The sequence below is a fragment of the Danio rerio genome, chromosome 8 (genome assembly GCF_052040795.2).
Source record: "Danio rerio strain M-AB ecotype USA chromosome 8, GRCz13ab, whole genome shotgun sequence".
Lineage (NCBI taxonomy): Eukaryota > Metazoa > Chordata > Actinopteri > Cypriniformes > Danionidae > Danio > Danio rerio.
In genome coordinates this window covers 58,318,759-58,331,628 of record NC_141028.1, presented here as the reverse complement: position 1 = coordinate 58,331,628, position 12,870 = coordinate 58,318,759, and the positions used below count along the sequence as shown (strand labels likewise).

At 40.2% G+C, this 12,870-nt stretch overlaps 1 protein-coding gene across 1 annotated transcript in view; it reads left to right on the top strand.

The window, feature by feature from the left end:
* Nucleotides 1-12,870, top strand: part of acsl2 (acyl-CoA synthetase long chain family member 2) — a 49,411-nt gene that overhangs the window by 127 nt on the left and 36,414 nt on the right. The window lies entirely within an intron of this gene.

The following is a 12,870-nucleotide window of genomic DNA, read 5'->3' as shown; positions in this document are numbered from 1 at the left end:
AACAAACGTCGCAGTTTTTGACTACTCTGATGGATTTTGATTGACTGAAAAGGTTTCCAAGTTTATCAATGGACTCCACTTCATTCATTCATTCATCATTCGCTCGTTTTCTTATTTTTAGTTCGACATTTAGTTTGTTTAGCTTCCCATCGGTGGTTTAACGTGAATACAACCTTCAGGTCGTCATCTTGAGTGACTGAAATGTTTTTATGTGAAATTATGTCGTCCAATTTGATTTATAGTTCGGCTTCAGCGCGTGACACGTGCACGTATTTTGTAAACACGTAGAGGCGCGCTCCGAGTAAACGGAAAACACTTCATTAGTCAAGATAATAAAACATTACGTCTGTAAGAAGTTATTAATACGATTACCTTGTAATTCGCCAATGCTTGATCATTAAATAAACATTTTAACAACACGCATGTAGAGGTGAGACCTTCAGGTTTTCAAACGTCATTGTGTATATAGAGGTAAAGTTGGTTTTATATGCGCACATTCGTTCATCTAGAAGTCTCTATATTGTTTACCATGTTACTTTGAATATTTGATCTCAATTATCATGCAAGTTACTTGAAAACAACATTAACACTGTTTATTTGACTGTGAACAATTTTGTACTTTGATAGTTATTTGATTCTAATATAATTTCACTATTTAGAGCTTGCAAATAATACTTTTATGAAATTATATCATTCAAATATAATATGAAAATATAATACCAACTTTACCTCTATATTGTATATTAACTTTACTCACCCTGCTGAAAAATCCAGCTTAAACCAGCCTAGGATGGTTGGCTGGCTTTAGCTGGTCGACCAGCCTGGTACTAGAGGGGTTTTGGACACTTCCAGGCTGGTTTCCAGCCATTACCAGCCTGGTCTTAGCTGGTCAGGCTGAAAAGTGACCAGCTAAAACCATCTTAAACCAGCTTGACCATCCTGGACATAGCTGGTTTTGGCTGGGCTCCCAGCCTGGCTAGGCTGGTCAAGCTGGGTTTAGCTGCACAGCTAAAACCAGGCTGGAAATGGCTGGAAACCAGCCCGGAAGTGGCCAAACCCCTTCTAAAACCAGGCAACCATCCTAGGATTGTTTAAGCAGGATTTTTTTCAGCAGGGCAGTGAGTACATGGTACTACAATAAATTTAACGATGTACCATGGTAGTCTTCAAAACATGCAATACGGAAGAAGCAATGACTACAAAACACACATTACAGGGACTTTGCTTGTACTATTAGCTGTCCCTGAACGAATGTGCGAATACAAAACCAACTTTACCTCAATCTAAGAGTCACACCGTGACATATCAAGATATGTGGTAGCTACCATCAATGTACTACAGTAACTTTTGTATTTGTTGTACTATTTGTATTTTAATGGCATTCAGACATTACGTACACTGTAAAACCCAACAGTCAACTTTAGCAAATGAAATGAGTGTAGTTAACTCAAATTTTACTGAAAGTGAATTCTACTCATTTGAAAAGAGTTTTGAACTCAGTGCTGAAGGTAATGATTTAAGTAAATACCTCATTCATTACTTCCAATTAAATGGAGCAAGTTCACAGAACTCATAGATTAATTTTTTTACTCAAATGGTTTGTAGCAATCGGTTTCCTCAAACGAAAATTGACTAATTTCTGTGAGAATCTTGGCTCCATGCCTTTTCCAGTAGGTCTTCTGCAGTATCTGTGATGATTTGGATGCAGATCAACAGATGACTCATCTAGGCCCACACGGAATCTGCGCGCGCAGAATTCCGCAGATTTTTCGCAGATTTTCCGCAGAATTCCGCAGATTTCTGCAGATTTTTAGCTCATCATTAATTCTGTTTATTTACTTGTGTAAATGTGTAAATCTGAATTCATTCAGTTTTTATTCAGTAATTTACTTTTTATTTAATATATTAAGGTCTAAGTTATGATACTCCGCTGGATACTCTCAAAATAATTACGCAGAAATACGCTGATTTTTACCAAAATTCTGCGCAGAAATAGCAAAAAACATCCGCAGATTCCGTCTGGCCCTAAATCGACCTTCTGACACTTTTCTAAATGATCAACTTGAAGTAAAGTTATTTTTTGTTTCTCTTACAACTGAGATTAACGACAAGACTTTTGTCAAGTTGTGTAGAAGAACTTTTAGTGTCAGGATAAAAATGTTTATTGAATATCTGGCCTTTTAAAAAGGCGCAGCTGTCCAGTTTAATGAAATGCAACTATTTTACAGGTTCCCCATGTCTCAGATTATGCAGCAACATCACTCCAGACAGATTCTAAGCACATGTAAATAAACGTTGCAGTTTTTGACTACTCTTTTTTTGATTAACGAAATAAGTTTTCAAGTTTATCAATGGACTCCACTTCATTTATTCATTCGTGCATCATTCGCTCGTTTTCTTATTTCGAGTTCGACTTTTAGTTTGTTTAGCTCCCCAACGGTGGTTTAACGTGAATACAACCTTCAGGTCGTCATGTTGAGTTGCCAAAACGGGTTGAGTTGCCTTATCTTATTGGGTTTTACAGTACTCAGTTGGTTTGAGTTCTCTTCATTTATTGGGTTTAACTGTTCTGAAATTGCTTTGTTTTACTTAAATGGATTAAGTTCACAGCACTCATTAGGATTCGTTTTTGAACTTAAGTGGTTTGTTGCAATCAGTTTCCTCAAATGGTTTGAGTTACCTTAACTTTTTGGGTTTTAGGCTATCCTTATATTTATTTATTTATTTAATTATTTATTTATTTGACTATATATATATATATATATATATATATCCACAAAGAGGTGCAAATAAATTTGCTATTTAAACAACGTGGGGCGAAACGTGAAAATGTCTGTTGTGCTGGTCTGAAAATAGCACCGAATCGCATCATGCATGTATTGCGCCTTATTTCGTCGGGTGTATGATAGGCCCCCTAGTATTCAAGCAATTCTTTTAGCTATTTTTTTTTATCCAGTTTGTATTGGGTTGGACCTGCTGTCGGCATGAGATCAAATAGACATTTTTATTTTATTTTCTGTAATTTTATCTACTGATTCGGTCATTAGGGTGTGTATTCACTTGCTGTACTACTTCAAGAACATAATCACAGAGAAAACTTTGCCAGAAACTGCTGTTGAGACGCGCTGCCAGTTTTGCCCGCAGATAACTGGCGAGGCTTTAGAAGTTTTCCTTGTGTGTGTGTGTGTGTGTGTGGCGTGTCCAGTCATGCAGAATAAAATTGTTCTGATGTTACACATTCACACCATCCAGAATTCAGTGGTGTGTTTTTTACAGTCTTGTTGCTGTTGTTGGTAGGGAGAATGATTTAAGTGAGTCATAGTTTGGGAGTTACACACACACAAACAACAACCTGTAGGATGAGGTGAGTTGTCCCTGCAGGAAACATTTCTGTTATTGTGATTGTTATTGTACAGTTTTTGCTGTATTACATGTAACTAACATAGGCTCATTCTGAAAACGTAGCCCTATATACATTTCTGGAGATCATGAATTATGTACCCAGAAGTACATATGGCTGCAATTCAACTTTAAAATAAACCCTACGGTAGGGCTGCACGATACATCGTTACAGCATCGAAATCGCGATGTGCGCATCCGCGATAGTCACATCGCAGGAGGTGCGATGCAAACCAAAAAAAAAAAAAATAATAAAATAAAATAAATATATATATATATATATATATATATATATATATATATATATATATATATATATATATATATATATATATATATATATAGCTCAGAACGGAAAGTTTTATTTTGTGTTTACCTCATAGTTAAAGTTGTTGCACGTCTGCCGGTTCCCGCCTCAAAATGAGCGAGTTTGAGCCACTTTTACATTCAGGAAGTGTTCAGGAAAAGCAAAACACCAGCGAAGAAACTCGACACAGAGGAACATTTACACCTCACTGCCAACTAGCATTTCGGAAGTGTTAATGCAGACCAACAGAGACAGAAGAATAAATGCACAGCTACGTGCATTGCATGCACCGTGGGTTACGCCGGTCACTTGACGCAGAAGTGTAAACCAGGCTTAACACGCCAGGTTCTTATACAAAACGTCTAGGTGTGAAATCAGCCTGAGTATTCGAAACTTCTTACTTTACACCACTAAGCGTCATAATGAACGTCACTGCCTTCCCTCATTTCTCTTCTGCTCCCAGACAGTTCATTTTGTCTGTTGTGATGCAACACCCTCCCCATTCCCAGTTCCCTCCACTCTCCAAGCCTTTTGAGTGTGATTGTGTGTTCTTCATGCTTCATTGGGGAATCACAGCCGGAGAACACCCGGACCATTCACTCGTCCATACCCCCCCTCATTTCTCATTCATTAACCATTGGACAGGCGCTGGGATCCCATTCCCTGCCACTTCCAAAACCCACTTCATATGACATCACATCCTGTCAACCTGCCATTTCAGAGACCTCATTACATTACGTTACTTAGGAGACTTAATAGAGTGCATTAGTGGACACACACCCCTCCCCCCACACACGTTGGTTCAGAGTTTCCCCCATTCATTTTCCCATAGGCATATTAAAAAAAGCCAAAGCAACCAGCTGAGGGTTGAATCACAACATTTCAAACTTTGATTTTGAAGCAAAGGAATGTAAAGTTAAAGTCAGAATTATTAACCTCCTGAATTATTAGCCCCCTGGAAAGAAGATTTATTTCAGCACATTTCTAATCATAATAATTTTAATAACTCCTTTCTAATAACGGATTTCTTTTATCTTTGCCATGATGACAGTAATATTACACTAGATATTTTTTCAAGATACCAGTATTAAGCTTAAAGTGACATTTAACGGCTTTACTGGGTTAATTAGGCAAGTTAGGGTAATTAGGCTAATCATTGTATATTTGTTTGTTCTGTAGACAATCGAAAAAAATTAGGGATGAACGATATATCGGTGGCCATATCGTTATCGGCCGATAAATGCTATTTTTAAGATTATCGTTATCGATCCGATGTCTATCTGCCGATATTTTACGTAATTGTACAGACCTGTCTGCCTCGCGTATGCGTGGGCGGAACTTGTTCAGACTTGTCCAGTGCACTATAATGGATCTCTATTCACATTGTTTATTCCTTCAAACACCATTCTTTCTTCATGTGGTATTGCTGCGCATTAATAACTCAGTAGGTAACAATGTTCCTCATCATTGTAGATATGTTTGATTGAGTGCCATTGTGTATTTTGCTTAAAATCACCTCAAGAAAAAATATTTCATGTGTAAACATAACAGGAGCGATGCACACATGCTAAACAACTTGTTGGGTTGTCATTCATTCATTCATTTTCTTGTCAGCTTAGTCCCTTCATTAATCCGGGGTCGCCACAGCGGAATGAACCGCCAACTTATCCAGCAAGTTTTTATGCAGCGGATGCCCTTCCAGCCGCAACCCATCTCTCGGAAACATCCACACACACATTCACACACAAACACACACACACACAATGGACAATTTAGCCTACCCAATTCACCTGTACCGCATGTCTTTGGACTGTGGGGGAAACCGAAGCACCCGGAGGAAACCCATGCGAACACAGGGAGAACATGCAAACTCCACACAGAATCGCCATCTGAGCTGAGGATCGAACCAGCAACCTTCTTGCTGTGAGGCAACAGCACTACCTACTGCGCCACTGCTTCGCCCCTTGTTGGGTTGTTTGTAATCTAATATGATTATTTGTTATTATCAACGCGTTGCTTGCCATGTGTTGTTGATGTAAGAATGTATTCAGTTTGACTGGAATCTACATATTGATTATAACGAGAGCCCGTAAGGGCTGTCCCTGCACACACACACACACACACACACATATCTAATCTAACAGCCTTCACAGCAGCACAGGGGAGACATTCTGTCTTAATATTATGCTCTGTGTTTGAGTTGAGTGAAACTCAAAAGTTCATCATAAACTTTTCATTGATCATTTTTCCCACAATTGACAGCAAGAACGAACACAGAAGCGTTGTCTGATTGACAAGCAGCACCCACATGTGTTCAAAAGAATTTAAAATGCCAAATAGGATGAATCTATGCTGCATTTTTTAAAGTAAGCTTTTTGCTTGTACGGTGACTGTCAAAACATCTCTAAAAAGGCTTTTTCGGACATGGCATATTTGTACACATGTACATCACTGTAACATGTTTTATTAAAGAACATTTGAGCTGGTTTCAGTCCTCTTTCAATTTAATTTCATTAAAAATATATTTAACTCGTTTATTTAATACCATTTTGTTATTGAACCTATTATTTTTATGCAACAGTCAAGTTGGTGGGTTGACGGGTGTTAATGTAAAGCCCTGCATATAATCAGGGCTTGACATTAACACCCGCCAACCCGCCAAATGCTGGTAGATTTCAGCTGTGGCGGAGCAGCTCCGACTAGTGAGATGCAGGTTTTCTTCATTAACTCCATCCATCCCCACACAACTGATCATCACTTTCCCTCACCTGCATTCCTTCAGTAACTGCTTAGGTTTTACCTTACAAACTTGGGAACTGATGTTCCTCCTGATTGCTGAATATCATTAGTTTAACAATGTGCCCGTTGTTCCAGAGCGCTGAACTTGTTGCCATTGTAAGCTCTACAGGCAATGTTATGTTTACAGGTAGGACCGTTTAGTCACAAAATCTTAAACTTAAAGAGATAGTTCACCTCAATATTTACTCTGTCATGTGGTTTGTTTCTTCTGTTAAACATAAACTGGTTGCTGGTACCCATCGACTTTCACAGTAGGAAATAAAGTACACTGGATGTCAATAATGATAATAATAATAATTCCTTACATTTATATAGCGCTTTTCTGGACCCTCAAAGCACTTTACACATTTTATATCGCTATCATATACATAATATATCGCTAAATTATAGTTATCGTGATAATAGTTCATGCAATTTACATATCGCAGACCAGTGATAAAATACATTTATTTTATGCATTGTTAGTTTATCTAAATTTGACCAGTTAGATGGGGCAATACTATCTTTAGCCCCGCCTCCCCAGTAGTTGCTGTTGTGCTACTGGCTGGAAGGTGAATATAGAGGTAAAAGTAAACACTAATGGTGGTAAAATGACACCAGAATATCTGCAGAGGTTTTCACTCACTCATAATGTGTTACAGACTGATGCTGCGTTCACACCAGACGCGGAACGCGCGGATAAATTGCGCTATTTGTGTGTAAATAGCCATGTGAACATTTGAGTTTACTCGCTTCATTCACGTGTCAAACCCCGCTTCATTCGCACGTCAAATCCGCTTCATTCGCGCGTCAAATTCACTTCAGAACAGACGCGGATTCGTGTGATGGGCAGGTCTTCTGTCTGCCCGGTGACTCTAGCTTCATAGCTAAATGGCTAACATGGATTTTATTGAGAAAATAACTGTGCTTATGTGCTTTATGAAAGCTGAAAACAGCGTCAATACGTTTAGGGCCGTGTCTGAGTCCAATAGATCATTTCAGAGGTGCATGCAGTTTTGTAAGCTCATAAACTCCTCCAGAAACTGAACCTGGATGATGGAGGCTTTCAGCGGTGCTTCTGACTGAGTCCAGCCCAGTTTGATGAACTGTTGTCGGTGTTGGCTGGAGGATTTCCCCCGGGACTCCAACAACAGGTGTACGTCACAATCACGCCCCGACAAGAGCAAGCTCCTGATTGGTTAACGCGGCGCAAATGTTCGCTGAAGTTCAGACTTTCGAACTCAAGCAATTCGCACGAAACGCGCATCAAACGCACAAAACGCTCAATTCGCGCAGCGTCATTTGCGTATATCGCGCCATTTGCGCAATTCCCGTCATTCTTGCTGCGCCATTTACGCGTATCGCAGCGCAGGATGTCTATTCGCGCGTTTGCATTGACTTAACATGTAAATCACTCGCGTTTGACGCGCGTTCCGTGTCTGGTGTGAACGCAGCATAAGTGTTTTGCACCTTGACAGTTTTAAGTCCAAATTAGATTTATAACAATAATAATTCCTTACATTTATATAGCGCTTTTTTCTGGACTTTCAAAGCACTTTACACATTTTTGGGGGGAATCTCCTCATCCGCCTCCAGTGTGCAGCATCCATCTGGATGAAACGATGACAGCCATACTGCGCCAGACCCCCCGACACACACTAGCTGATTGGTGGAGAGGAGACAGAGTGATGAAGCCAGTTATGATATGGGGATGGTTAGGAGGCCACGATGGACAGAGGCCAGTGGGCAAATTTGGCCAGGAATGCCAGGGTTAAAACCCTACTTTACATCCTGGGATTTTTAACAGAGGGAATTTGCCCAGGACACTGGGATTACACCCCTACTCCTTAACAAGAAGTGCCATGGGATTTTACAGACAATAGAGAGTCAGGACCTCAGTTTAACGTCTCATCTGAAAGACGGCGCTCACTGAGTAGTATAGAGTCCCCTTTACTATACTGGAGCGTTAGGACCCAGACAGATCGCAGCTTGAGTGCCCCCTGCTGGTCTCACTAGCACCACTTCCGGCAGTAACCTAGCTTTCCCATGTGGTCTGCCATCAGTTCTTTCGCAGTTTAAAATTGGTTTTGTTTTCACTCTCTTTATCATGCGTCAAATCAAAAAAATCTGGTCGCTTCTAAAAACAAAGGCACACCTCTCAGCAAAGAGACACATCTGAGATATCTTTCATGTCAGAAGCACAACAAAACTGCGCTCAAGGCATTTCCCAATTCTTTCAAGTAGCCTCTTCTGTCACAACAACTTTTCAGCTGTGTGTGTCAGAATGACCCTTGACGAAAGATTACCTGCACGGGAGCTTGGAATCATCCAGCTGCCTGGGCTTTCTTTGAACTGCAACCTGTTTTATGACACCTCTTTTCATTAGCAGCATTTTACGACTTTTAAACCAACTAAAATGTGGTTTAACTGCTCTACGCCGGAAGTAACAACACCCTGGGATCGCAATCGCAAGGTATTTGCTTCCTGTTGCTGCAAGTGAAAATCCCACTCCAGTGGTGTTCTTCAGTAATGGGTGTTAGTCAGACGAGACACGTTCTATCATTTGACAACACGGCTGAAAAACAGTGAGGGATGGAGGCTCGGTCTGTTCAGTGCTGCCTCAAGGTCACACACCATGTCTCATTTTCACAAACCAGCCTTTCTGGACATTTATTTATTATATATTGTCAGTGGGGCGAGGCAGTGGTGCAGTAGGTAGTGCTGTCGCCTCACAGCAAGAAGGTCGCTGGGTCGCTGGTTCGGACCATTGGCTCAGTTGAAGTTTCTGTGTGGAGTTTGCATGCTCTCCCTGCGTTCGCGTGGGTTTCCTCCGGGTGCTCCGGTTTCCCCCACAGTACAAAGACATGCGGTACAGGTGAATTGGGTAGGCTAAATTGTCCGTGGTTTATGAGTGTGTGTGTGTGGATGTTTTCCAGAAATGGGTTGCAGCTGAAAGGGCATCCGCTGCGTAAAAACTTGCTGGATAAGTTGGCGGTTCATTCCGCTGTGGCAACCCTGGATTAATAAAAGGACTAAGCCGACAAGAAAATGAATGAATATTAACCTTTATTTTACATTTACAGAATCGTGAGAAAATCGTGATCTCGATTTTATTATTATTATTTTTTTATAATTATTTTTTCGGGGTTTTTACCTTTATTTTTGATAGGCCAGTAGAGAGAATTGACAGGAAAGCATGAGGAGCAGAGAGAAGGGAATGATCGGCATAGGACCGCGAGGTGAAATCGCCACGAGCACCGGAGTGCATGTGTCGACGCACTAACCACTACACCACTGGCGCCAATGTGATCTCGACTTTAAGTTCAAATAATCGTGATTCGTGCAGCCCTACCACCAACTATTCCAATATATGTTTTATGCAGCTGAATTAGATGAATCCCCAACGTTGTGTGTCATTTGAAACGAGCGCATATGTGTCTCTCCATCTTTGTGAGTTGTTGATATCTGCTGGTGTCTGAGAGCTGGAGTTTTCTTCGGGTTGTAAATCTGTATGTCTTTCTTTTGACATGCGCTTTAGTTCATTTAGCACCCGTTTGAGTAATAGCCTCCGTCGCTCCCTCTCTGTTTTGTTCTGTGTAAGTTCCCAAGTGAGTGCCAGAAGCACACAATAGTGCCTGTCTACCTCTGACAATGGCCCCCGTGAATGAGGGAGCGCAGCACAGAAAGAGACTGGCCTGTCCTCATATGTGGAGTCGTAATCATTTTCAGATGTCATCTCTCTAAAATCCATTCATCTCCAGCTTTTGTCGACTTGGCAGAGAGAGGGATGCGCAGCCATGCTCAAATCAAAAGAGAAATCTCTGTCTGCGCTGACCTTTGCCTCCAAACTGACCACATGTAGGGTTTGGAAAGCATCTTTTAATTTAGAAAAGCTTTGGAATAAAGTGTGTGTGTGTGTGTGTGTGTGTTTGTGTGTGTGTGCATTGTACTCCTTACATTGTGTGCACCAAATATCTCCACAAGTAGCAATATCAGTAAATTTTGACATTGTGGGGACATTTAGTTTTTTTTTGTGTGTGTGTGTGTGTGTGTGTGTGTGTGTGTGTGCCATGTATTCTTTACGTTGTAGGTACCTAATATCTTTAGAAGTATAGCGATACAAATAAATGTTGACATTGTGGGGACATTTTTGTGTGTGTGTTTGTGTGCCTTGTGTTCCTTACATTGTGGGTACCACATATGTCCTCAAGTATAGCAATACCCGTCAATTTTGACATTGTGGAGACTGTGTGTGTGTGTGTGTGTGTGTGTGTGTGTGTGTGTGTGTGTTGTGTGTGTGCGCCTTGTATTCCTTACGTTGTAGGTACCTAAAATCTCCAGAAGTATTGCAGTACCAGTACGTTTTGACATTGTGGGGACATTTTGTTTTTTGTGTGTCTGTGTGTGTGCCTTGTGTTCCATACGTTGTGGGTACCACATATCTCCACAAGTATAATGATACCAGTAAATTTTGACATTGTGGGGACATTTTGTTTTTTGTGAGTGTGTGTGTGTGTGTGTGTGTGTGTGTGTGTGTGTGTGTGTGTGTGTGTGTGTGTGTGTGTGCATTGTACTCCTTACATTGTTTGCACCAAATATCTCCACAAGTAGCAATATCAGTAAATTTTGACATTGTGGGGACATTTAGTTTTGTGTGTGTGTGTGTGTGCCATGTATTCTTTACGTTGTAGGTACCTTATATCTCTAGAAGTATAGCGATACAAATAAATGTTGACATTGTGGGGACATTTTTGTGTGTGTGTTTGTGTACCTTGTGTTCCTTATATTGTGGGTACCACATAAGTCCTCAAGTATAGCAATACCCATCAATTTTGACATTGTGGAGACTGTGTGTGTGTGTGTGTGTGTGTGTGCACCTTGTATTTCTTACGTTGTGGGTACTTAAAATCTCCAGAAGTATAGCAGTACCAGTAAGTTTTTAAATATCTCCACCAGAATAGCAATACCAGTAAATCTTGACCTTGTGGGGACTTTTGTGTGTGTGTGTGTGTGTGTGTGTGCGCCTTATACTTCTTACATTGTGGGCACCAAATATCTCCACAAGTAAATCTTGACCTTGTGGGGACTTTGTGTGTGTGTGTGTGTGTGTGTGTGTGTGTGTGTGTGTGTGTGTGTGTGTGTGTGTGTGCCTTGTACTTCTTACATTGTGGGTACCAAATATCTCCAAAACTATAGAAATATCAGTAAACTTTGACATTGTGGAGACTTTTTTGTTTATCTGTGTGTGTGTGTGTGTGTGTGTGCCATGTATTCCTTACGTTGTGGGTACCAAATATCTCCAAAACTATAACAATATCAGTAAATTTTGACATTGTGTGGACATTTTCGGTGTGTGTATGTGTGTGTGCCTTGTATTGCTTACATTGTGGGCACCAAATATCTCCACAAGTATAACAATACCAGTAAATCTTGACCTTGTGGGGACATTTTGTTTTGTGTGTGCGTGTGTGCGTGTGTGTGTCTGTTTCCCTTACATTATAGGTACCTTATATCTCCAGAAGTGTAGAAGTACCAGTAGATTTTGTAAATTGCTTTTACTTGTTTCAAACCTTATGAGTTTATTTCTTCTGTTGAACTCTAAAGAAGATATTTTGAAAAATGCTGAAAAGCTGTAACTACTGACTTTCATTGCATTTATTGTTTTCCTACAATGGTCGTCAAACGGTCACAGATTTTCAGCTTTCCTCAAAATATCTTCTCTTGCAATGAAAGAAACTCACTGAGGTTTGAAACTACTCGAGGATGAGTAAATAGTGAGTAAAGTTTCACTTTTTGGGTGAACTGTCCCTTTAAGTGTTCCGGAGGCAAAACATCACAGCACTTGCTGTGGTGGCATTTGAAGAGAGAAAGAGAGGAGGGCATTTTCCAGATCTCTGTGGGAATACCAATGCAGGCCGAGGGGTGACGACATCCGCCTTTATCCTCCTGTTCTTTAATAAGGGGGGGAAAGTGGGTGAGAGGTTACAAAAGAGAAGAGAAGAGATGTGGGGGTTTATTTGGACAACAGAGAGGGAGAGAGCACACATGCACCATACACACATCTAGATCATTATAAATGAATCATTGTAAATGTACTGATTAATTTTATTCATTTTTACTGTTTTATCCTAAAATGTTGATTGTTAAATGCAGTTTATTCAGATTTATTATTATTATTATTATTATTCATTAATTTATTCATTCATTCATCTTTTTTCTCAGCTTAGTCCCCCTATTAATCCGAGATCGCCACAGCGGAATGAACCACCAACTTATCCAGCACATGATTCACGCAGCGGATGCCCTTGCAGCCGCAACCCATCACTGGGAATATTATTATTATTATTATTATTATTATTATTATTATTATTATTTTTATTTTTATT